This window comes from Calidris pugnax, unplaced genomic scaffold (assembly GCF_001431845.1).
Source record: "Calidris pugnax isolate Ruff unplaced genomic scaffold, ASM143184v1 scaffold206, whole genome shotgun sequence".
Lineage (NCBI taxonomy): Eukaryota > Metazoa > Chordata > Aves > Charadriiformes > Scolopacidae > Calidris > Calidris pugnax.
The window spans coordinates 140332-166380 of NW_015090957.1; the positions used below are offsets into that span (position 1 = coordinate 140332).

Sequence of the window (26049 nt, forward strand, 5' to 3'; positions counted from 1 at the left end):
GTGGACGGGGCTGGAGGAGGAGGTCGGTGGCTTGGGAGGGAACTGAGCCTCCCCTGTTCCGAGGGCTCGTTTGAAGGTTTCTGTGGTCTGCACCGGGGCTGCCCACAAGGACCCCAGGATGTTTGGTGTGAGATCATCTGGCTGCTTATTTAGGGACCACCAGCGAGTTGCCAAGCGCCTCGGGAATCGGGCTGTGGCCACCTTTTGATATCGCAAAGGCAAATATTGAGAAAGCCTTTTGGGTCCGGGGTGGGGGGAGAACTGGGCTGGGTGTTTCTCGGGGGCCGGTGGCCACCACCACGTGCAAGGCTGCAGCCGGGGTGAGATGCTTGATGTCTTTCAGCGGGGTGGCACATAAAAGGTGTGGAGAGGTCATTAAACGGGGGACCTGGAGCCCCTGGTTTGGCTCTGGGAGACCACCAGAGCTCTGTGGGGCGTTTGGCGTTGGGACAGAGCAGCACATATTCCTCCCCCCTCCCCCCTTCATCTTTAAATACCACCCCGCAGATTTCAAGGAAAAAATAAATGCACTTAAAATGGCATCATTTTGTGGTGCCTGGAGGACTATTTATATTTTTATGGCTCCCACAATTTTTATAGAATAGCCTTTTTCATGAAAACATCAGTGTGTATGTGTGTAATTAATCCGTGCATCGTCTTCAGAAAGCAATTTTATTGCTGGGTTTTGGGCCGTGGCACAGGGTGGTCGGGATCCTGCTGCCATCAAGCCCTTTACTGCGCTCTCCCGTGCCAGCTCCGGCCTGAATCCTGAGCTTTTCACCCCATTTGGAGATAATTCGAGCTCCTGTTTTCCAGGCTGGGGTGGGGAGGCTGGAAGCTTGGCTGGGTGAGTTTTTCCTCTCCTGGAAGTCCCGGGATGTCATATGAAAATACATTTCTTGGTGCTGAAGTCAGTTAAATGTCCAGAAAGTGGGTGCCTGGAGTGAGCCACGGTGACTTTCCGCAATCCAGGTTTTTGCCTGGAGGTTTTAAGGATGGAAAGTGGCTTTTTGACGTGCTGAGCCTGGCCCTGTCTGGAGCCCAGCTCCGGGGGCTGAGTCCGGCAGCTCCGGGGCTCCTGGCAGGCGACTCGTCTCTCCCCTTCCCTGTGGAAAATGAACTAAATCTCGTAACTTCCGACTGAAACGTAAGATGTGAGATAAGTCTTTACTGGAAAGCTCCTGGTGCCAAATAGCCTGGAGACCCTTTCCTTCCTCCTTCTCCGAACAAGCCCCTCCAGGTGTTACCTGCATCTCTGAGATGTGGCACTCGGCACGTTCTGGTCTGACATGAGATTTTTACCTTTATCACTCTAATAACTACCCTGGACAATGTACAAACCACTGGCTTGTATCAAGTGTTTTTTAGCAGCTCCTGTGCCGCCTCCTCCTCTTCCTCCTCCTCCTCCTGATGTTTGCTGGGGGGAGCTGGCGTTTCTGGGTACCGCACCAGGGATCTCGGGGGGGGGAAAGGGAATAAAACAGGGAAGGAATAAAGGAATAACAAAGGGAATAAAGCTTCTCTGAGATGTGCCTCGTTTCTGCAAAGCCCAGACGTGTGGCCCTGGCTGGATCAGCACCTTGAGCCACCCCAGGGGTCCCGTTTGATATTTTGATGCTGCTTTTTCCCCTGCTTTCCTCCATCCATCCATCCATCCATCCATCCCTCCGTGCTGGTGGCTCGGGCCAGGCAGAGGGGACCCCGGGCGAGCTCCATAAAAACCCACCCAGAGACATGGATGGCTTCTTTGTGGTGGGTTTTTCTTCACTCCCAGCCACAAAGCTTCATTGCAAAGCTGGTGGCAATTCACTGACACTGTGTGCGTGGAAGAAATTTGGGGAAGGGGAGGGGGGGGATGCCAACGGTGCTGCAGGGCGATGGGGGCCGAGCCGCGAGCCCGGCAGCTGCTGTTTAATATCTGTGGTCTAAGTGCGAATGGAGCAGGCTCCAGCTACAGTATGTTTGTCTTGGAGATTAAATCTGGAGAGCCTCCGGTCTCCAAGTCCATGCCGGGAAGAGAGGGGCGAGAGAAGGGAGGGGAGCCCGGCCCTGCGGGCACACACACACCTTTTTAACCCTCCCAAAGCCACCGCCTGCCTTGAAAATGAAGGGTTAGAGGGTTGGGGGCAGGTAGAGAGAAAGGGTGGGGAGTCTTTGAAATAGCTTTGAAAAGATTTGCACAGCCCCAGTTGTTGCACCTGCTTTGTGAAGTTTTTGCAGGCAGGAATCTTGCCTTTTTTGGTTTTGGTTTTTGTTTTGTTTTGTTTTGTTTTGTTTTGTTTTTTTTGTTTTTTCTGCAAGGTGAAGCGTTGCTGCGGGGACCTCCCAGTGATGCTGCTACTGGGAGCCTTCATCCTGCAGGAGCACCCGCTCCTCCTGCACGGCCAGAGTGCCTGAAACCTCAGTCCTGGGTTTCACACAGCTCTTGGGCACCTTTTGGCTCTTTCTGCAGCTCGTTTGCTGCCCATCCAGAGGGTCAGGTCCCTGCTGGCTCTGCTGCGTCCCAGCCCCTTGCTCTGCTGGCTGCCCAGCATTGCCTGCATCATCCATCCCTCCAGCCTGCCTCCATCCTTCCTTCCATCCATCCATCCATCCATTCCTCCATCCCTTCCTCCTTCCATCCTTCCCTCCATCCATCCCTCCCTCCATCCCTCCCTCCATCCTTCCTTCCATCCTTCCTTCCATCCATCCATTCCTCCATCCCTTCCTCCCTCCATCCCTCCCTCCATCCTTCCTTCCTTCCTTCCTTCCATCCATCCATTCCTCCATCCCTTCCTCCCTCCATCCCTCCCTCCATCCTTCCTTCCTTCCATCCATCCATCCATTTCTCCATCCCCCTCCTTCCATCCTTCCCTTCATCGATCCATCCCTCCATCCCTTCCTCCTTCCATCCATTCCTCCATCCATCCCTCCCTCCATCCCTCCCTCCATCCTTCCTTCCATCCTTCCTTCCATCCATCCATTCCTCCATCCCTTCCTCCCTCCATCCCTCCCTCCATCCTTCCTTCCTTCCATCCATCCATCCATTTCTCCATCCCTTCCTCCCTCCATCCCTCCCTCCGTCCTTCCTTCCATCCATCCATCCATCCATCCATCCATCCATTTCTCCATCCCTCCCTCCCTCCATCTTTCCATCCCTCCCTCCCTCCATCTTTCCATCCATCCCTTCCTCCATCCTTCCTTCCATCCATCCATCCCTCCATCCTTCCTTCCATCCATCCCTCCCTCCATCCTTCTCCATCCTTCCCTCCATCCTTCCTTCCATCCATCCATCCACCCATCCATTTCTCCATCCCTTCCTCCTTCCATCCCTCCCTCCATCTTTCCATCCATCCCTTCCTCCATCCTTCCATCCCTCCATCCCTTCCTCAGCTGGTATAAGCAGTGTGGTGGGGCTTCTCCAGCTGCACATCCCGGACCCCCAAGTGGCTGAGAACATCTCGGGATGCAGGTCACCATCCTCATCCTCCAGCTGATCCTGACACCCGGGGCGAGCAGGGCAAGGCTGCTGGGGTTTGCCTTTAAGGCTGATGCGTGGGGCGGGCAGGAGGGAGGGAAAGCATCTCCCCCCCCCGGGGATCCGTGGCAGTTAATGTTCCCAAACACTTCATCTGGTGTCGGGTGCGTACTACAAGTGTTCCTGCAGCGCTCAGGGCTGTTTTTGCAGGGCTGTTTATATAAGGGCTGGTGCATGGTGCCTACATGCTTCTGGCACTTACAGACCCAGGTAGGCTGTGTTTATCCTGGGGATTGGCCCCAGTTGCAGCCGTCTGGGGCTCAGCCAGCAGCGTAGCGAGACTGAGAGAGATATATATATATTATTTAAAAAGGCCCTGGTTGTCGGAAGGCCAAGCCTGCTTGCTGTGCCGGTGAAAAACGTGGCTTCGAGCAGCTTTACCCAGTCTGAACTGGTGGAGCGGTGCTCGTGGGCAAGCGGGAGCTGGGGGATGCTCCTCCGTGGGGTGCAAGGGCAGGTTTAGCATCATCATCCTCAGTGAGATGTCTAAGGAGCCTTGGATGGCTGGAGCTGGTGGGTCTCCCCTTGTCACAGAGGCTGGTGAAAGGGCTCAGGTAGGGATAAATTTCCAGTTTTCCCCTTTACTTTTGTTGCTGGAGGTCCCACATGTTTCAGGGTGGTTTCTAGATTGTCTCAATGGGGTAGCGATCCATGGCTCCTTGGTCCCAGTCTGGAACTGGGGACAATCTGCAGAAGAGAGACCATAAAGCTGGTGAAAAGCTGGAAAACCACAAGGGCTCTCCCCCACACGACTCATTTCATTGAGTCCTTTCCGACTCCCATCAACCCAGTGCGTGGGACTAGTTAGCTGGGTTACGTGTGGTTCACCACCATAAAGGATGCATTTTCACCCATCCTCCCTGGCCACGTATCCAAAGGTCTCCAGCTAGTCCCAGTGCGTGGGACTAGTTAGCTGGGTTACGTGTGGTTCCCCACCATAAAGGATGCATTTTCACCCATCCTCCCTGGCCACGTATCCAAAGGTCTCCAGGTCCTCTGAGCATCCTCCTGGATGCTGGGTCCACCTCTCCTCCAGCTTCTGTGTCCAACCTGGGAGGAAAAACCCAGTGGGGCTGAGGGCTTGGCGACTGGCCGGAGCTGCTTCTCCTGCCCTTGGCTGGGCAGAGTCCTCTTATTTGATCTAAAAGGAAAAATTTAATTAAATGAGATGTAGATCTCATCTGCTGGGAATTCTCCTCGTGGGCACCGTGCCCTGGATCTTACCCAAGGAAACAAAGGGAACCGGGGGAGGAGGAGGAGGAGGGTGGTGGGAGGAAGTGTGGGCAGTGCCAGGCTCCTCTTGCCTTCCTCAGATGGAAACCTCCAGGTTTCTCTCCTTGCCTGCCTGAAGGATGGGGCTGAGATGAAGCTGCTCTGCCCTTGGGTTCCATCCCCCCCAAACCCTGGCTTGGTGTTTCCAACCATAAAGTCACCCCTGGGAGGGAGAGAGGAAGCTGACGGGTGGGAGAGGTCCATCCTCATCCTCACCAGGCTCTTGGGGCAATGTCTGCTCGTGCCAGTCCTGGCTTCCCTGGGGGACCGGTCCCCTGGGCTCTGTGCTGGCACATGAAGGATGGGGCTGAGATGAAGCTGCTCTGCCCTTGGGTTCCATCCCCCCCAAACCCTGGCTTGGTGTTTCCAACCATAAAGTCACCCCTGGGAGGGAGAGAGGAAGCTGACGGGTGGGAGAGGTCCATCCTCATCCTCACCAGGCTCTTGGGGCAATGTCTGCTCGTGCCAGTCCTGGCTTCCCTGGGGGACCGGTCCCCTGGGCTCTGTGCTGGCACATTGTTGTGGCAGATTTTGTGTTGCTCTGGTTTTCTGAGGCGTTTAAAAGAGGGTGGTTTTGTGCTGGAGGGGGAGCCACCTCTGAAAGCTGAACCCCATTAATTTCCTATATTATACACAGACGCACGTGTTCGTTTTCCAAAGTGCAGTGAATTCCAGGGAGTTCAGACACGTGTGTAAATTCTAAGCATTTCTTGCAGCCTTTCGAGGTGCCTCAGCTTCACTCAGCTGCCTGGGATGTTCAGGTCTCATTGCCCTGATTGTGTGATGCTGGGGGGTTTGTCATCGTGATGCTCGTGAGCACGGGATGGGGATCACACTCCTGAGCACGGGATGAGGGTCACCCAATTCCTGCAGGATGAGCAATTGGGTTTCTTGAAGTATTTTCTCTGTGAGGAAAGAGGGTGAATTTTAAAGCAACACAGAAGTGGGTGTAGCATTGAAAAAATCCTATTTTGCCTGCGATCCTTTCGTTATCCCATGAAAAGATCTACCTTGGAAGTTTTCTTTGCTGTTTTCTTTGCTTTTGTTGTCTGAGTCATGGGAACTGAGACCCAAAAGGTGCCTGCAAGGGGGTGACGTGCCCCTGGGGATGGGCAGGGCTGGACCACGACCTGCCCAGGATGGAGGGAGGGAGGGAGGTTGCAGCCGCCTCCAGAGGAGGGGATGCAGCTGCACCCAACTTTCTTCCTCCTCAAATGAAGATGATGATGCTGGGGACCAGGTCTCATTGCTGGGGACAGGAGGGGCCCTAACCCAGGCTGCACGTGGCAGGACCCCCTCGAGCTGCAGTGCATGGACCCTTCCCGCAGGAAACACCCCGGCTCCGGTGGGGAGAGCCTATTAAAAGGGAATAGGCCAATCAATAAATCAAGGCACCTGAAAAATGAAACCAAGGGGTTGGGAGAAAGTTTTTTTTTGTTTTTTTTTCTTCTTCTTTCAATTTTTTTTTCAATTTTATTTCTTTTCTCAATTAAAGCAAACAAAAATCAAATTGCTGCGGAGGGCTGAGCTCCGTAGCTGGCGCGGGCGCTGAGCGCAGGCAGGGCTGCGTGGGGGTAAATGAGCTCTGTAAATTACTGCTGCGATACGTGGGAGTGTTGAAAAGGGATCAGCTATTCCCCAGCTCCGGAGGGGAGGGGGCTGGGGGTGCCCCAGGGTTGCTGGAGTAACTTTCTAGTTTTTTTGGAAGGTGGATTTTCTCTGAAAAAATCTCTCTCTGCGCTGGTCTTACGTTGGACATCGATGAGGGGAAGATGCTGCTTGTGAGGCTGGGTAGATTGAACTGCATTTATTGCATTTAATAGTGTGTTGAAGATGCTGGGGGGGCTGGAGCCCCTCTGCTGTGGGGACAGGCTGAGAGAGCTGGGGGGTTCAGCCTGGAGAAGAGAAGGCTCCAGGGAGACCTTAGAGCCCCTTCCAGTCCCTCAAGGGGCTCCAGGAGAGATGGGGAGGGACTCTGGATCAGGGAGGGGAGCCCATAGGACGAGGGGAAATGGTTTTAACCTGAAAGAGGGGAGATTTAATGAGATTTTAGGAAGAACTTGTTTGGTGTGAGGGTGGTGAGAGCCTGGCCCAGGTTGGCCAGAGAAGCTGTGGCTGCCCCATCCCTGGAGGGGTTCAAGGCCAGGTTGGAGGGGGCTTGGAGCAACCTGGGCTGGTGGGAGGTGGGACTTGACGGTCTTTAAGGTTCCTTCCAACTCAAACCGTTCCATGATTCTGTGAAATCGCTGCCTTTTGGCTTTCCCCTCCCTGCTTTGCCCCAGGGCACGTTGAAAACCCCAGGCTGATTTTTTTTTTTTTGTCTGGGCGATGGGAACAGGCATTTACTGCTCTGCTGCAATCTGTGCCTTGAACTGAACAGCAGAGTGCTGGGAATATCTGGGAAAAGACGTAGAAAGTGTAGAGGACGGGTGTGTGCCCTGTGGCTGAGGGCAGGCCGGGGCGGGCTGAGCGTGCCCTGGCAGCACCAGCCCCACCGCGGCGGCACCGCCGGTGCCCTCCGTCCGCAGGCACCGCAGGAACGCCCCCGTCCCCCTCTACAAACCCCGAGGTTTGGAGAGATTTTCCAGGTGCACATCAACCCCCCAGCCCTCCCCAAAGCCTTTCGCCCGGGGACGGCACCGCGGGGCCTGTGGGACGAGGCGTCGTGCCCAGGAACAAGGAGCTTTTTCACTGGGAGGCTTTTTTTTTTTTTTTTTTTTTTTCCTGACCTACATTTTTATATTCCTGCATCAAGTTGGAGTTTCAACCCGTTGGCATTTCCCAGCCAGCAACAGCTTCAAAAAATTCCTGACTAATTCTAGGAAACGCTGGGCTGAAAGTACATTTCTGCCTGCCCTCTGCCGAGGTCACCCCAACGGCTTGGCCCCGACGGAGAGTCCCGTTTGCTTTGGGAATGGTCTTTCAGGGGGGACACCAAACCCTCACCTTGAACCTTCCCCATCCCAGGACTGAATTTGGGAGCCCTTCTGCCCATCACAGTGGTGCAGAAACCCCAATTTGTCTCTGCTGAGGGCTGGGGAAGGGATGTCACCAGGATGTCACCACTTGGGACTGCCCACGAGCATCACAACAGGGTGCCCTCGGGTGATGCCAACCCCAAATAGTCCCAAATGTGGCCACACATGGTTATGTTTGCACTTGTAGAATGATCAGCAATAGGCTGGTGTTAACAGGGGCATAATAAAAATATTGTTTCTATTGTTTTTTGGGTTTTTTTTAGAGTCCATTAAAATTATTTTTAAAAATTTTGCTTTTCCCCCAGAGCATCCCCCACTTCCAACAAATTTAAAGTACAACAAAAGACCTTTTTTTTTTCTTTTCTTTTTACACTTTTTCCCTGTCCCTGGAAGGCCGGCGGGGCGGGAGGTGGGGGATGTGTTCCTGCAGCTCAGATTTAGGCTGAGATGAGCCGAGGATGGGCTTTGAGTTGTGTGTTTGTTTGAAGGGGGTTAGTTTGTTCTTTTGGCTGCGTGTCCTTGGGCTGGACCAGACCAACCGTGAGACGTGGTTGTTTCAGGCGTCTTTTTTCTTCCACTTAAAGGAAAGTTATTTAAGTGTAGTAATTAAAATAAAAAAAAAAAATCCCAATTTTTTATGCCTTTCCACTTAAAAACAAAAGACTGGTTTGTCTACAGTTCAGACTTCTGCCTTGATTGATGCACAGAAAGGGTTCTTCTTGTTGTTCTGTGTTTTCAAGCATCCAGAAGGGACAAACAGCCCAACTTTGCTCCTCTCCCACAGCCAAATTTGGGGGGAGGGCTGGAGCTTCCCACCCTGCCTCAGCAATAAGCCCTAATCCTGACCCGGGGGTCCATCTCACTGCAGGTGAGAGGTAATTTTACCTCTTGATCCGATGTTGAGGTCTGCTGGGAGAATTAAGCAGTGTTTTTGCTGCGCTAATTTACCCCTGCAGATTGTATAACTATCTTTTTATAGGGTGTGTGTTCCCAACCTTCCTGCCGTACGGCGGAGCCGGCCGTGCCTGTGTCTGCCTGCGAGGGATGTTCTGGCCTCCCCCGGCTCCTCCTCCGGGTTTGCTCTGTGATTTTAGGCAATTAACTGGGGATTATTTTCTGTTACAGATCTCCCCCCACGGCTGGGGGGGGGGGGGGGAGGGTGATGGAGCCGGGGACGCTGTGGCCGTGGTCTCATGGGAGGAGGAACAGTGGATGGGGGGATGTCTGGGGGGGATGTCTGGGGGCTCCCAGGGGAAGGTGCCTGAATTCTAGGGGTGTGGAAGCTGCAAAGATGGCAAAGGGTCCATCTGGCTCCATGAACTGGGGGAGATGGGTCACTCTGGGAGGGAAAGCTGGATTTAACCCAGGATTTTTGGGAGAGGGATGACCTGAGGCATCTCCCCTTAGGGCCAAGGCACTTGGACGGGGAGACTCTGCAAATAAAATTGCTTTTCTTTGGCTTCTAGAGCCAAATGGGAGAGGAGCCCCTTTGTAACCGTGGTGCTGGTGGGCGATGGGATGTGGCTTGTCCCATCGGAAGGTGTCCCCGAGCTTCCATGTCACCTCGGCAAAGACATGCCCTGAAGCCACCACCCTGGAGGCTCCTGGAGAAATGCAGCTTTTGCATCCCCCCTCCTTGCCCCCAGGTCCCCCAGCCTCCCCAGTTCCTCTCTTTGAGGGGCTCGCTGGTGTCCTGGGCTACGTGCCGCTGCCGGCGACGGATGAGGAGGTTCCTGTTGCTTGGAATCACGGCGGCTGGATCGTGCCAGGGCAGGTTTCCCTGCTCTTGGATGAGTCCCCACCAGTCTCTCTGGTGGGATCCAGTTGTTTCCATCGGACTGGGAGAGCGATGCTGGTGCCGATGGACCTCACCCCGGCTGGGACCAGCGGAACGGGGAGAGGGGGAGGTTTTCCCCCCATCCTCGGGGATATCAATTTGCTTTAAAAAGATAAAGATTGTAAAGCTGTGGTTTTGGTGGCCCAGCCACCATGAGAGGGCTAATGGTTCTGTGGGAGAGGCAGGATTGGGCCCCCCCGTGGGCTCAGGGAGCATCCTTTAGGCCATGGTCCTGCTCTCCCCACCTGGCTCTGCCTTGGCACACTTTGCCAGCATTTCATATCCTCATTTTTTCATGCAAAAGGAAGCAGGGGGGGCAGAACTGAGGGATAAAGGGTGGTGGTGGTGGGGGGTACAGAGAATTAATCAGCTTAGGGTCAGAACAGGAAAAAACACTGCTTAAATTGGTAATCCCCGGGGGATAGAAATCGGCTCAAAGCTGCAAAATAAATGTGCAGCCGGATGGTTTTCCCTCTTTCCCTGCCCTCCCCGGCGGGGTGGGTGTCAGAGGGCAGGGGTCCTGCCTCCAGCAAGGGCAGGGCTCTAAGGGGGGCACTTTTGCACCCTTGTCTGGGGTGCACCCTTGACTTTGAACATCCCCAGGCAACGGGGAGCAGAGCTCACCCCCAGGCTGAACCCAGCACCTCCCTGGAGCCAAACAAGGAGGTTTTGCAGCTCTTTTCCCGTGCTTTGAGCCAGTGCGGGGCTGCTCCGGGGCGGGAGAGGAGAGGGGTGTGTGAGAGTGAGGATGTGCAGCCCTGATCATCCCTTTTATCCTGGGGATCCATCCCTGCTCACCTCTGCTTGGATGCAGGAGGTGGCACAGAGCATCCCGAGGGGACGTTGGCAGAGCTGGGGGGTGGATGGGCAGTTTGTGCAACCCCTGCATCCAGAGCTGTGGGAGTCCAGACCTGTTTTCCATGAACATGGGATGTGGGAGTCCCAGGAAGGGTTCGGGCAGGGCACAGGGGGAGGCTCAGCAGCCACGAGCTGCCTTGGGAATGGGGATTAATGCACCTGGGCTGGTTTTGCAGTGCTGCCCTGTCCCATCCCATCCCAGAGCTCCTCTACCTCCTCTGGAGCAGCAGTGGGTAAAGGTCTTGCTCTGGGGAGACCCCAGGATGCTCAGGAGGAACCCAAGTGCAGGGTCTGAGCATGCCCTGTTCTCCTTCTCTGGGATTAAACGCCCCAAAATATGGGGATACCTTGTGCTGGTGGAGAGCCAAGAGTGTTTCGTGCCCAGATCAGGTGAAGATGTGGGATGGTGGCCGAGGAGATGGGTTACACCTGCAGCTGGCAATGGGGAAGAGCCTGCTGTGGGATTAAGTGATATCTGAAGGTATTTGTGGGGTAAGGTGGAATTAGTTTGGTCTAATTAAAGGGAATTTTGCTGGTGGGGGGAGCGGGGCTGCAGGAAACTCTTGTGTCTGTGCTGGGGGTCGCCCCGTGATCTGTCGGGACGTGGCCTCTGTGGTTGGGGGATCCCCTCTCCCTGGGGGGCTGTGGTATTTGCTGTTGGTGGGAAGAGGAGGGGGAAAAGCCCTCTGGCTCATTTGGATGAGCCCAGGGATCAGGTGGATCATCAGGGGCTCCTGCTGATGGCAGAAACCAAGGGTAGCTGCTCGGCTCCCGTGGTGGGAACCACTGGAGTCCAGGCAGGAGAAGCAAAAATGCTGGGAGGTGAACAAAGTTCATGCTGAGGGAACGTGGTTTCGCTGCTTAGGCCCATCCATCAGTCTGTCAGAGGGTTATCACTTTGGGGATACTTTTAATAAAGGAGCCAGAACTGTCATCGGGTGCCAGAGCCTGCCCGAAACCTGCCTGCAGCCCCTCCTGGGACTCCCTCCTGTCCAAGCCCTGACACGGGTCCCTGCTTATCTCCTGGCTGCAAAAAATGAAGGAGAATGGGACTTTCTTCATTCTTTCATCTGGCTGTCAGTCTCCAAGTGACACATGGCTTTAAAGAAAGAGCGGCCTTTTCTTGCGGGGAAGGAGGGGGGGAAAAAATTACTCGAAAGAGCCAGAGGAGGAGGCAGCCTCGTCCCACACGCAGAACAGGTTGGAGGGCGAGGAGAAAGTCGTTGGAGGTGTTTCTGGTGGGGGGTGAAAAGGTATATTTTTAGCCTCGCTCGCTCTGAGGTGTTTAGGTCTCGGTGGGTTGGTCGGGGCTGGTATGTGAGGAGGAAACCTGGAGCTGGGAGCAATGGTTTGGGCTGGGGCAGGCTCTGCTCTCTCTCCAAGCACATCCCTTGTGGGGCTGAACGGCAGCAGCTCTCCTGGACCCACATCCCCTGGGATGCAGCCGGGGAGCTTTGGTTCCACAGCTGTTTCTTCTCCCTGGAGAGCAGGAGGCTGCTGCGATGCCGGGAGCAGGAACAGGGTCCTTTCTGGGATGGAGCTGGTGGATGGGGCCAGAGGAGGCCACGGAGATGCTGGGAGGGCTGGAGCCCCTCTGCTGTGGGGACAGGCTGAGAGAGTTGGGGGGGTTCAGCCTGGAGAAGAGAAGGCTCCGGGGAGACCTTAGAGCCCCTTCCAGTCCCTCAAGGGGCTCCAGGAGAGATGGGGAGGGACTCTGGATCAGGGAGGGGAGCCATAGGACAAGGGGGAAAGGTTTTAAACTGAAAAGAGGGGAAATTTAGATGAGACGTGGGGAAGAACTTGTTTGGTGTGAGGGTTGTGAGAGCCTGGCCCAGGTTGCCCAGAGAAGCTGTGGCTGCCCCATCCCTGGAGGGGTTCAAGGGCAGGTTGGAGGGGGCTTGGAGCAACCTGGTCTGGTGGGAGGTGTCCCTGCCCAGGGCAGGGGGTGGCACTGGGTGGGTTTTAAGGTCCCTTCCAACCCAAACCATTCTGTGACTCTGCAAACCCTACCTACTGCATCTCAACCTTGTGAGGTTTCCAAGGTGTTGCATCTCAGAAGGAGCTCTCCACGAATGCCCTTGGCTACCTTTGGGTTAAAAAGCCAGGACCGAGGCGGGGGGGGTGTCTCTTACAGTTTGCCCCCTCTGTGGTTTGTCACTGTGCACCCCCCTCCTCTCCTCTGGGGCTTTGAGGGGGGCTCCTGGACGTGTGTTTGGCTGAAGGGACCGTCCCTGGGTGACTGGGGGCGGTTTGCTCCGCGGCAGGTCGGTGACTCAGGGCAGCGCTGACAGCACCTGTCTGGGCCGGGGTTATTTATTAACACCTTACCAGAAAAAGGGTGGCATGGGAACAAAACCCTCCCAGGGCTTCCTCTGGCTGAGAGAGCTTTAATGACATCTCCTCTGAGGCCGTCTGGGATTTTGGCAGGGCTTTCTGTATCGCATGCCTAGGTTGGTAAACGAAGATAATCTCTTCGGGCTCAAACTCTGGGAATTAGGTTGGCTCTTGCAACAGAGTCTGGTGGTTTTAAGGAGAAGGCTCGTTTGCGGTGACGAAGGGTTGCACAGAGCCTGGGGGCTCCTTCGTAGCCAGTTTTAAGCCACATTGAGTGAGACATTGTTCTGAAGATGTGTCGGACGAGACACGCTGCTTTTTCCTCGGGATCACTCAGATTCCTCATGGGAATGATCCCTTCTGAGTGTGGTTTTCACGCAGCTCCAGGTGTATTCACAGGGTGGGGACAGCGTGGGATGGGGTGACACGGGCTGGTCACCACAGGGTTCCTTTCCTCCATCCCCTGAGGGTGTCCGTGGGACCCTGGGCTGGGGTCCTGTGTCTGTGTTGGCCACGATGAGATGTGGCCAACTGCGATGAGATGTGGCCAGCTTGGCTCCTCGCTGGAGGATGGTGGTCCTGGGTTACCACCACACCTGTGCAGGCACCCACACCAGGGTGGGCCTGGTGGTCCATGGCCAGAGCATCCCGCTTCCACCAGATGGAGCTGCAAGATGCCATTGGGGGCTGTGGGTTCTCCAGGGCCAGCCTGAGCCCCCCATGGAACCCAGCCCCACCACTGCGTGGGAGCAGATAGCTGGGGGCTCCAGTTTCAGATGGGGGGTGCTGGGTGTCACTGGTGATGGAGCAGGCAGCAGGGCAAGAATGTTCTCCCAAGGAGTCTCCCCAGGTCACCTCCTGGGGTTGTCACCTCAGGGCAGACCCCGCTGTGTTTCAGGCACGGCCAGTGCCCGGGTTAATTAACATCACTGCCCGGCTCCATCTTTTGCTGAAAATAGCTGTTGGCCTTGGGGATGTGAGGTGGCCCATGGTGGGGGGTTCTGCTGCCGTGGAGCGGGGCTGGGGTGCCTGAGCTGGGAGGGAGGAGGCGATGAAGGAGCTGCGAGGAGCCCCATGTGAGATGGGACAACAGCAGAGAGGGATGGACCGGTCCCCTCGGTAGCACCGGGGTCACCCCTGCCCTGACCTGCTTGGGGGGCTGTTTGCATGGGGGGGATGGTGGTGACAGGGGTCCCTTGGCAGGAGGGGACTGTCCCCTGAGGAGGGTCTGCCGAGGGTTGGGAGGACACCGTGCATTGGCAGGCACAGGCTGTGACTCAACGGCTCCGTTTCATCTCTCTCCGATCTTTTGCCTTTTTTTTTTTTTTGTCTTTAATCCACTTGCCTCATTGACTTTATTTTACAATCCCTCGCTGGGTTCACTGAGGAGCACTTTGGTCATTAAGCACGTTGGGGCATGTGAATAAACCTGCATCTCTAAACTGTAAATGGCTTTAAAGGCGGTATCAAATGGCTGGCTGGGATGCGAAGGGACGATCCCATGTCCCCCCTGTCCCTCACCACCATCCTCCCCCACCTCCCTGGAGCTTTGGAAGGGGTAAGACCAACCAGGGTGTGTGGGTCTGAAGCTCCATCCCTTTGCAGGACCTTTAATGTCCCCGTTCCTGGACACGACAGGGCTCCCCTGTCCCTTCGCAGGGCTTTGGGGCTGGGGGCTGTGTGTAGGGACAATGCCACGAGGGGCGAGGGCCACTGTGCTGGGACCGGTTCCTGCAAACAGGCTTTAGCTCTCCAGCTGCATTTTTCTAAATCCAGCCCTTCGATGTGGGAAGGGTTTCGACGGCACAAGTGGAACGGGGGCATGTCTGAGCAGGGCGAGGGGTCTGGGGGAGGGACACCCGGGGGAGGGAGCAGCAGGGAGGTATGAGCTCTCCATCGCTGCCAGAATCCTTTTCCCTGCCTCTTGCTTTTCCTTTCCTGTTTGGCTTTGCTGCCCACACAGTTTGTCCTCAAGCTGTCTGCGGACACGATGCTCCCATCCTCCGGAGCCAAAAGGCTTGTTTCTATTCCTGCTTCTTGCAAGCACGTGTTGGGTGGGGGGAGATGGGGTGGGCAACAAGAGGGGGACGGGGCAGGAGGCAGATCCCCATCTCCAAAATGCTCAGAGGATCATCATTCCTGCTGCAAACTCGGTGCCTCCTCCTCTGTTTGCTCTGGAGGGATGCGTTCTCCTTCCTTCCCCGGGGCTGCTGCCGAGGGGGGAGGCAGCTTGTGCCCTTGTTCCAGGGGTTGATGCTCTCCTGGGGCGTTGTGGTGGGGCTGGGGGAGAGGAGAACAACAGCAGCAGCGCGGGGGCTGGTGTCCAGGAGGCACCGGTGGCCTCGGGGCTCTCGGTGTGTGGCCCGGCTGCTGGTCCTCCCGGGGCCAGAGTGGTCCAGGGCACGGGGAAGCAGATGCTGCCCCTGTGGGGTTTGTGGGAGGGCAACCAGCCCCAGGAAGAAAATAAATTGCACCTGGGATATTGCACTCGGTGTGGGTTTAGTGCTGGGGAAGGAGGGAGGTTTGTCCTGAGTGGGGTTTGTTCAGGTCACTCGTGTCCGGGGAGGATGGTCCTTCATCAGGGGGGTCTCTGGGACAAAACAAAGTGCTCTGTCGCACGGCGTGGGGTTAAACCGGGGCAGGCACGTGGCATTGAACCTGCCTCGGGTCCATTTCCCCACCTGAAGGGTGGCAACAAACAACATCCCTGATCCATGGAGTGAGGACGTGCTAAGAGGGACTTCTTACAAGGGCCTTTAGTGATAAGATGAGGGGTAATGGGTTCAGACCGGGAGAGGAGAGCTGGAGATGAGCTGTGGGGAAGAACTTCTTTGGTGTGAGGGTGGTGAGAGCCTGGCCCAGGTTGCCCAGAGAAGCTGTGGCTGCCCCATCCCTGGAGGGGTTCAAGGCCAGGTTGGAGGGGGCTTGGAGCGACCTGGTCCGATGGGAGGTGTCCCTGCCCAGGGCAGGGGGTGGCACTGGGTGGGTTTTAAGGTCCCTTCCAACCCAAACCATTCTATGATTCTAAGATAACATCCCTGAAGTGGGCAGGAGGACATCCTACAGGAGCCAGCTGGGCTGGTTGCATCACCCCTGTTCCTGGTGCCTCCATCCCACGGTGCTCCGGCTGCATCCCGGTCCCCAGTCCTGCGCTGACCGCTGGGGTGAAGGCATCAGGAAGCGCCTTTGATCTCCAGGTGCTAACACCTTTTCAAATGAGCCGCAGCCATGCCTGCCCTCCTCCCCCGGCCGGGAGGGGAGATAACACATCAGAGCCTGCGCCCGTGGCTGCGATATCTCTGCTTTATGGAGCTTTGATTGCTCCCAGCCACGCACCTCCCTCCGGGGAACTTCAAAAGCAGCGCCCTGGACCTGCACCGCCCTGTGCAAAGAGTCCCGTGTGTGCGGGGACTACGCCCAGGGCTCCCCAACAAGGCTTTTGTGCCCTGTCACATCTTCACGCCAGCAGCCAGGTAGCTTTTGGTAGACCTTTAGGGCCCTCTCAGGTGGATGTGAAGTTGGAGGCGTGCACCGGGTGGGCTTGGAGCTTCTGGACCTTCACGCTTGGGCATTGGGTGCTTGTGGGGTGTCACCACCGGCGTGTTGTCTCCCTGTCCCGTTGCAGTGCAGTGGCCCCCAGAGCCTGGGAATTTGGGGTTAGTGCATCCCTTGCAGACCCCAGGGATGCCCGTGAGGGAGATGCTGGGAGCGGGAGGGAGGATTTGCAGCCACACTCAACGCGTTCCCAGCAGCACAGGAGTTAACAGGAGAAGTTGGGGGAAAGAGGAGGAAAAGGGTCTGGACCTCCTTCACTCCCCTCTGCCTCCCCCACTCCCCCCTGCCGTCCCCCTTGGCTGCTGCAATTTCATTGAGGCTGTGGATTGGCCTCGGGAGGACGGAGCTGGGTAACACCACAACATAAACAGAACATCTGGAAGCTCTTAAAGGGTTTTATTTTTTAACACATTTACAAGAGCCAGAGACACTTGCGCACTGCGTTTTGCAAACTGGGAGAGGCTGCGCGCTTTCTTTCCCCCCCAAAAAAAGCCTGAAGCTGGTTGTCAGGCTTTGCCCCAGGGCAGGGGGGGCTCGGGGGCTGGTTGATCCCTCCGTCCATATCGTGGCCAGGAGGAGCCAAGCTGGTGAGGAGATTCCTCGTGAAGCCCAAAGCAAACAGATGAGAAGCCCTGCAGGAGAAATGAGCACAAACTTCTGCCCTTCTTCCTTCGTGCCCCCAGTTCATGCTGGATCAGGACGAGGAGCTGGGCAGGGAGAAAAGCTGTTTAATGATCTTATGGAGCGAGCAGGGTGAGAATCAAAGAGGGGAGCAAATGATTAATCTCCCCAAATGGGCCAAGGGCTCGTCTGAGACAAATGGGGGCTGGTTGAATCACGCTGAGCGATGGAGCTTGGATCCCCCAGTTCTGATTTGAGAGCTCATAGGTGGGGAGCCCACGGACAGAGAGAGATAAACGAGATCCATTCCCGCTCTGGTGACGGTGTTTGCTCTCGGGCTGTGTTTTCTTCTCCCCACTTCCTTCCAAACGTCTAGCACGGTGGTCGCCCTGTGTCCCGCCTCGGCGCTGGGATGTTTGATGGGTGACTTGCACATCCCTTGGACCGCAAAAGACAGCCCACGTGTGTGGAGGCAGGAGGAGCTGCTTTCCCTTCCCCTGCGCTCCCAGATGCCGTTGCACGGAAATGGCCTTTTGATTTTCTTCCCTCAGCCCCCGGCTGTGTCTCCTGTCCACCCTCACATTATCCTGCCCCCTCCAGCTGATGTCTCCTGAATCCCGTGGGAGCTCAGCCTTGGGGCTGCCACCTCTTTTGGGCTCTCTGGAGCCACGTGGCCGAGTCTCTCTGGTTTTCCCATGGATGTTGTCAGTGCATCCTCTGCTCTCCGAGTCCGAATGGCTGTAGATGCAGAGCAGGTCCCTGCACGGTTGGACATGGGCTGTGCAGCTGTAAATGGGTCCCACCAGCTTGGGTGGGCTCCAGCCCCCAAAGCGTGGATGGGTCCCTCGGTGCCAAAGGTGTTTCTAGGGGAGGCACTGGGGCTGCTGGTGCATCTCCGCTTTCACACATTGCTCCAGACATTTAATTTGGTGGCAAAGAGGAATCGTGATTTGCTTCATCGCAGCCGGCTGCATGGACCTTCCATTAATGCCCTGTTTTTCCTTCGCAGGGTCCGCGGTGAAAACTTGGGGCATGGGAACCTGAGAGGACACAACCAAGGTGCTGGGCACCGATTGTGGCCAAAACATCCAGGAGTCCCCTCCTGAGGATGGGCACTTCAGCTGTGAGCATGGAAGAAGGGATGTTGGGGACCGCTGAGCTCGATGGGGAGCGATGGAGCATCAGGGGCTGTGGTGAGACCCTTCACCCACCACTAAAACCAGCTTCCCCACCAGCTGTCCCCCGTAGCCTTGCTGGGCTCCTCGACCTCAGCCCCACAAGGGGGTTTTTCCTCCGGCGCTGACCTTGCTCCCACCTCCCACGCGGAGCCGAAAGGACTTAATTAGCTGTTCTCTGCTGGGCTTTGGAAATTATCCTCTTGGCCGGGAAGTGCTGGATGGATGGATGGTGAAGGGCTCTTGGGTCAAACGGTAGCTCGATGCTTTTCCCTTGAAGGACCAAGTGCTTGCCTGGTTCCCAGAAACCAGCTGTGGATTTTTTGATTTTTTTTTTTTATCTCTCTGCTCTTCTGTTGGATGAAAAAAAAACGGGGTTTCAGGCTTTTCGTGAGGACGGCTGGACCCAGCCCGCAGCTCGGTGCCGATGCCTGGAGGCATGAAAACCTTTGGAGGAGCCATGGGGTGGAAGCTCTGCTGACCATCGTGGTGCCCTGGGGTTTAAAACTGTCTGGCAAAGTCTTGTCTTGTGCCAGGAGTGCTGGGTGGCCTCGGGGGGACCTTCTGCCATGGGTGGTTGAGTGTCCTCATCCCCAGCACATCCCCTATGGATCCCAGGTGGGGCTGGGAGTGGGCGCAGGAGCTGGGGGTGCCAAACCTCAGCGAAGGGGAACGTCAAGACAGGGGGGGAAATGTCACCCTCAGAAACAATTAAACCTCTTAATAAAACCCGTTGCCTCTGTGAGTGCTCGATGTTCTTTTCCATTTGCCTTGGCTCAGCCACACTTACATCATGGCCCTATCGCGGGGCTGCTGAGGGGATGCGTTTGATTGTACAGGAAACCAGCGCTTTGGCAAACTTCTCTGCCCTAACAAAGGCCAGGCTGAGAGTTTAATGCCTTTGCTTTGCAGGAAAACTCTCCCCTGTCCTTTCCCCGTTCCCTTTCTGCAACCCATAACCCCCCCAACTGCACGGCCAGGCAAGCCGCCCCTGGCATGTCCCCTGCTCCGAAAGCCACTGAAATGCACTTTAATTCCCCTGAAATCCCGTTGTTTCACATCCCTGGACTGTGTGTTCCCTCCCGCCCTGGAGACTGGATGCGAAGCACCAGAAGGCGCCGTGTGGAAATACAACGTAAAAAGGATATTTATGTAATGGAAATATGGTTTTGTTATTTTTTTTAATGATTTAATTCATTATTAAAAAAAAAAAAACAAAGGTGTTCTTTCATCTAAAAAGCACAGTGGCCTCCTAAGCATAGATTTGTTGCCCCATCCCTGGAAGTGTTCAAGGCCAGGCTGGATGAGGCCTTGAGCAACCTGCTCTAGTGGGAGGTGTCCCTGCCCATGGCAGGGGGGTTGGAACTGGATGATCTTTGAGGTCCCTTCCAACCCTAACCATTCTATGATTCTGTGGGTTGAGTCTAAGGTGTGGGTGGTACGCAGCCACAGCAACTCGAAACTCACTGGTGTAACTGGTAGCATCTCTGCATAGCCCTGGCCTGGTTTCTCTGCACAGTGAGTCCCCCCACTGGGACAAACGTGGTGAGAAACACCCAATTTTGGGTCCTTTCCTTTGAAACCCTTTACTCGGCTCAGAAGCACCTCAGAGGGTTTAGGAACCGGGACCCGTTGCCGATGGGGTGCCAGTGCTGCCCGGCCTCTGGGCCTGTAGCTGCAGCTCCCGCTCCGGGGCTGGATGCTGGGCCGTGGGCCTTTGGGAGCTCATAACTGGTATTTACTTCCAAGGCTGGTTGCCTTTAGCGTGGGTCAGTGGTTTAGTCCTGGCTTGTTTAGAGACAGAGAGCAAACACAACGCCGGGCCGTTAAGAAGGGCAGGGTGTGGGAGCTGTATTGCTATTTACCCGCGTAACCAGGAGGAAAACCTGCCTGTCGTTCTTCCTAACAAATACAAACTGGAAGCGCGGATAAACCCCTGGGGATTTATTAGTTTGCTTTACCAAATGCAAATATTAAGACTGGTTGGCTCGGCCCAAGGGCTGCCTTTTGCCTTTTGTGTGCGCTGCAGCCGCTGGCGCCTATGGGTGCTGATAAGGGTGTGCTCTGGGCTCCAGGAGCTGCTTTTGAGCGGCTTCTCTCTCCCTTTTGCCTGGTCCTGTGAGGGGCTGAGCTCTTGGTGGGGATGCAGGACATGGGGCTGGATGGGTTTGTCATCCTCCAGCCTCCCCAGCCCCAACCTGCAGCATCAACGGAGCTGGTGAGGGGTCTGGAGCCCAAATCTGATGAGGAGAGGCTGAGGGAGCTGGGGGGGTTCAGCCTGGAGAAAAGGAGGCCGAGGGGAGACCTTCTCACTCTCTCCAACTCCCTGAAAGGAGGGTGTAGCCAGGGGGGGTCCTGACCCAGCATCTCTCCAAGCAGAGCTCTTGGGGGCTTTTAGCAAACACCCTCATTGGATGGGGATGCAGGTGGTTGGGATTTTCTGGACGTGTGATTTATTTTTTTTTCCCCCCATTTCTCAATTTTTTCAGATTTTCTTGCTCACCTTCCCATGAAACAGCGAAAAACTCATAAAACATCAGAAGTCTGTACGACAGGGGCTGGAAATCATAGTTTTCGTTTCCTACGAATAATTCTCTTGAGAGTGCTTTTGGGTGTCAGACAAGGTCCTCTTCCTGGAGGCTTCTCTGCACCCAGGGACCCGGGACCCAGCCCTTCGTTCAGCCTCCAGAGACCCCACACACCCAGGGGGGTGTCCCAGGGCTCCTCTTTTCCCATCCCATAGTTTTCCAGAGGTCCTGGACCAGTGCTGCTCCCTGATGATGCACCATCCAGGAGAACCTCCAGCCCTACTGACCTGGGGACATTAAAGCATTCACACCTCTCATCTGCAGGCAGACGGGGGGAGTGCCTGGCTTTGTCTCCTTACTGGGAGATAAGGTGCAAACTGGGGTTAAACTTAGTCTGAAACCCCCCAAAAGGTGGGATTTGTGCATAAGCCTGGGGATCTTGGGCTCTCTGTGCTGGACTTCTCTCACCTCCTTGGAGGGAAAGCTCTGCTGCAGGCTGAGCTGGGAACTCGTGTCCCCTTGTCACTGCTGTGTAAAGGCTCACAAAGTTGTTTTTGGCTTATAACCAGAAATTTATTTAAAATGAAAAAGTGGTGGCTACATGGATGGTGCATGGTACTTTTCATGGTCCATGAGAAAGACGGGAAAAGGCTCTTGCTTTGTGATTTTTTTTTTCCTTTTTTGTTGATTTTTTTTTAAGCTCTTTGGGCTTGCTAAAATATCTGGAGTTATTGGGCAATACGAAAGCTCTTTGGGCTGCAGAGCCCATACTGCCTGTATGTGCTTAGCGCCGGCTCTGTTAGGTGCCTGCAGAGCTCCCTTCAGTCATACTGTGCAAATGATAGCGATTAATAAGAATATTTGTGATTAAAAAAGGATATTTGTGATTGTCATGTGTGTTTGAAACAGGCCCCAGCCGCACGGGCTGTCTCTGGAACAGCAGCTTTCCCCTTGAGCTTTTGGGATGCGCACAGCTGTCCTCATTTAATCCTTAATTGAAGCAAACCACACCCTTGAGCAAGGCTGAGCACCTGGGGGCAATTTCTGACCCCACACCAGTTTCCCAGCTTTCTTAGCGACCCCCAGAGCCTCCCCTCAGGTGTCCCTAATCCCAGTATCAGTTACAAGCTCCCTGCAGAAGCTAAGCCCAGTTTACGTGCTGGGGCTTTGCAGGAGGAGGATGTCGGGACCCTAAGCAGTCTCCATGTGCTGGAGGAGGAGGTGGTGGAAGAGAAGGTAGGTGATCAAGCAGTCTCCATGTGCTGGAGGAGGTGGTGGAAGAGAAGGTAGGTGATGTTGAACTTCTTCTTCTGGTTTTTTCATGTTGTTCTGGGCTTGGCTGAGGTCTGTGTGAGCTGCAGTGAAATGGGGCTGGGGGTTGCGTGGCTCGGCTATCGCGTTGGTGGGATGTTGCCAAGGGATTTAGCTTGGGAAGGGGGCTGAACCCGGGAATGAAATAGCTGATTATTGTTTTTCGTTCTTCAGACAACACAGCTGAGCAAATCCAAGCTGCAGCTTGGATTGTCTGTTCATTAAGGGGCTAATCCTTTGTTTTCCCCTGGAAAAATCCTTTCCAGGAATCCCAAGATTTCTAAGTAGGGCCAAGCTTAGAAAATGGAGGAAAATATGCCCCTTTCCCATTACATCAGGTGTTTCTCAGCTGTTTCTCCAGTTCTTTCTTGTCCACCTTTGCTTCCCTCCTCCTTCCCACCTTCTGCACAGAAACTCATCTGGGGAATTCAGAGGTTTGGTGTCCTGCAAGGGACAGGCTGATGCTTCAGCTGCCCCTGGAGCAGGTCTCTCACTCTACCTTGCTGAAGAGTTTCTTGAAACCTGCAGTAGTAGCTTTGTGAAATGAGGAGGAGGTGTGGGCTGGGAACTGGGCTGATAGAAGATCAGTGATGGTTCTGCAGTTTGTTGCAAACTGGGACACAGAGCTGGGGCTGTGATCCCACCCATACCCCCGTTCCTCTGGGATGCAGTGGGACTGGGTGGGCTGCAGCCCAGCCCTCAGCTCCTGCTCCTCCTCTGGTACCAAAGACCTGGGTTACCTCTAGGAGGTCTCCTCTGCTTTGGGTGGGTGCGTTTTGGGACTGTGTTCTGCTGGGCATCTCCACAAACCCCCTCTGGCATTGGAGTCCCTCCTGACCCAATCCAAAAGGAATTCCCATTTGCCCAAAGCTGCTTGGTAGAAAGTGCTGAAAGCTGAGCTAGTTTTCCCCTCTAAACTTTCACGTTTTGGTTGTGAATCATAGAATGGTTTGGGTTGGAAGGGACCTTAAAGATCATCGCGTTCCAGCCCCTCTGCCATGGTCCTCAAGGGGAGGAAATTCTCCTGTTCCCTGCTAGCGGAGCAATTTTCTGGTGCACAGAAGTCAAACCATCCCACCGTGAGCAGGATGCATCAGCCCTTGGCTCCAGCAGTGTGTTACTGAGCTCTGGGGGGGCTGCCCCTGCTCCCCACTGCTCCGCTGGTGCCTGCCCACATTAACTGGGTGCTTGTAATGGCAAACCCTTCCCGGAGCGTGGTCTGACGTTCTCCCCCTCCTCTGTAAATTAACGTGCCAGCCGTGTCTCACCCTAATTAAAACCAGCAAAGAGGACTGGTCCAGGATGTCGCTTTGGAGGCTGTAAAATTCTAGGACAGTTTTATGTAGCGCAATTAAAAGGAAGGTAAAAAAAAATTGTTAAGAAATTAAACACTAATTACTTTTTTTTTTGCCAGCTGAACTGTTTTGGCAGTGGGGCTGCAAAGACCTGGGATGGTTGGTTCTCTGCTGCCATAAATCATGCTGATCAAATGTTCCCTTGCTTCTTAGCAGTGTAACTCATCTGCTGTCAATTAGCCTAAATCACATTTTTTCAATTAAACAGGCTTAGAGGGCTGATAGTGCAGCCTGGTGGGGAGGGGGAGGGAAAGGCAGGGCCTGGTTGTTGTAGGCAGCGAGGTGGAAATATCTTTTTAAAAGGTGTGATCCCATTTTAGTGTTTTCCATATAAAATGCGATATTATCGTCTGTGCTCTGGGGAGCAATAAGAGCTGGAAGCCCAGCTGAAGAGGGGACGTGCATGGGCTGCCCCATGGCGTGGTGGCAGGTCCGAGGTGGCCTGAGGGATGCTGTGGGGAATCCTAGCCGGGATGATTATGGGTGTGATGGCAAGAAAACTCCCTTTGGCATGAATTTCAGATGTTTCCCTCAACTCCTGTCCTAATTCCCAGTGATGTGGCAGAGGTTTGTCAGCCTTACTCGGTGTTTGCCCATGGGTCTGTGGTGTGGGGGCTCCTTTGTGCTCCAGGGAAGGTGAAATTACCCCATTGAGTGTAGCCAGCAATGGGACTGGGTGGCTTGCATCATAGGTGGCATAATTTGCCTTGGATGGTGAAGTAAACCGCTGTTTCCTCTCCCTGTGTCTAGTCTTGCTCGCCGAACGCTTTCTTTCTTGAGTGGAAAAGGAAAACAGGCTGTGAAGTATTTGGGAAGGGCAGGGCTTGGAGTAAATGGCTCCTTTTATATCTACATCCACCCTGTGCCTTCAAAAAAAAAATAATAATGAAATAGACAAAACCTTCCCAGACTGGAAAGAGGAAAAAAAAAAAAAAGGCTGGAGTGGGATGAGAAGCTGGTCCTGGCCCCAGGAGGAGGGAGAAAGTGACCTGCTGATTAGTGTTTTAGTTATTACAAATGTTACCCATCTCCCTGCCCTCCTACTGGTGCTTGGTCCCTGCTGGAGAGCGTTTGGGGTGGCTGGGGTTTGGGGTGGCCTCTGGTTTGGCCAGGCAGTGCTGGGTGAGGGGGACATACCAGTAGAAGTCCCTGCAGATACCTGCTGGTGGAAACAGGGCATCATCATCTCCTTGGGCTGCTCATTCAAGGCTTTGCAGGAGCTTCCTGGGTGCTCTGGGGCAGAGGGGGGACATTGGTGGCCCCTTCCACCTCTCCCCACACTGGGGCAGGACCCAGGACCCCCAGAGCCCTCCACGGTCTCATCCTGCAACGCCAGCCATTCACCTCCCGGTTCTGCCAACAAGCCCCTGCAGGTTATCCCGTTGGGAAAACCAGACTCGTTTATTAATGTACATGATGTTAATTGCTGTAATTTGAAGGCTGGCTTCCCACTCCCGGGGACGTGGGTGTGTGCTGCTGGTGTGGAAACACGTGGAGCAATGTTTTTCCCGCTGAGCCCCTGCGGTGAGGGCAGGATGCTCCTGTGGTTATGATGGTGATGACCAGTTTGTATTGTGGGTTTTGGGTTCGCGTGCTAAGAGAGCAACAAGAAAGCCAAACATCTCTCCCCGGCTTTGGTATCTCCTTGTTGTAGGCTAAAAATGGATATTTAAATGTTAATTACTATAATTCCCTACTGCCAACTCCCCAGGCAAACCTGGCACCTTCATTATTCCTCTCTGCCCACTTAACTGCCCTCAGACTCCAAAAAGAGCTTTGCTGGCCACCTGGAAGAGCTTGAGCTGGGGCAGCCCGGGCTGGGGAGAGGCTCGTAGCCTGCAGGATGGCCGTGATGCTCTTCACCATCAGTGCCAAAGGAGCTGGAGGTGTGGGACCGAGATGACTCTTGAGGCTCTGAGTCTGTGTTGATGTGTTGGGGAGGAGCAGAAGGAAGGAGGAGGCTTGGCTCTTAGCTCTCAGCAGGGTTGGGGTCTTCTGACCCGTGGATGAGGTTAGGGGACAGGACAGGAGCCGTTGGCCCCAGCTCTGTTCCATGTTCAGGTGGTTGTAGCAACAGCAAGCCCAAAGCTCTGCTGGAGATAAATTAGGCTCCCTGAGGTCCTGGAAGACTCCTGGCTTTGTGTTTCTCATCCCAGGGAAAGAAAAAAAAAAAAAAAGCAGCCCACTCTTTTTATGCTCATCCAGTGATGCCAGCAGAAAGCCTGGCTCAGGGCCTCTCCTCCTGCAAAAGCAGCAAAGGGAGGTCCCCCTGTGCACAGGGGTGTTTGGGGCTGCAATTGGGAAACGGCTCCTTTGCCAGGAGCGCGCGTGTCCTCAGATCTGCTGCTCCAGCTCTCCTGCCCTCTACCAAGGTTTGCTTTGGAAAAGCAGCGCTGGTGGTTGCTGGAACGTGAGCCATCTAACCCGCCATCAGAAAACAACAAACCCAAACCCCTAATTGCCTTTGGTCTTGAGCAATTTGAGCTGGGTGAGAATTGGACGCGGAGGCTCGAAAAGCGCTGCCGAGGAGCCGTGCGGGGACGGGAACGCTGCTGGTGGGGGTGGAGGGGTGTATATGAACCAGGACCCCCCCCTCTTTCCCTGCTTTGCAGCCCTCCTTCCCTGGTCCGTGTTACCCTGTATCCCAAAATAAGCCCAGGGATGCTCAGGGCTCCGCTGGCATCAATCCTGGCGTCAAACCCCGACTT

The 26049-nt window shown here is 55.0% G+C and overlaps 1 long non-coding RNA gene across 1 annotated transcript in view; it reads left to right on the forward strand.

Annotated features, from left to right (window-relative positions):
- LOC106893913 overlaps positions 1–18892 on the forward strand; it is a 63345-nt gene extending 44453 nt beyond the window's left edge. The window contains exon 2 of the long non-coding RNA XR_001413198.1: positions 17982–18892. This is a non-coding gene — a long non-coding RNA (uncharacterized LOC106893913). The remainder of the gene's footprint in view (positions 1–17981) is intronic.
- The last annotated feature ends 7157 nt before the right edge of the window (positions 18893–26049 follow it).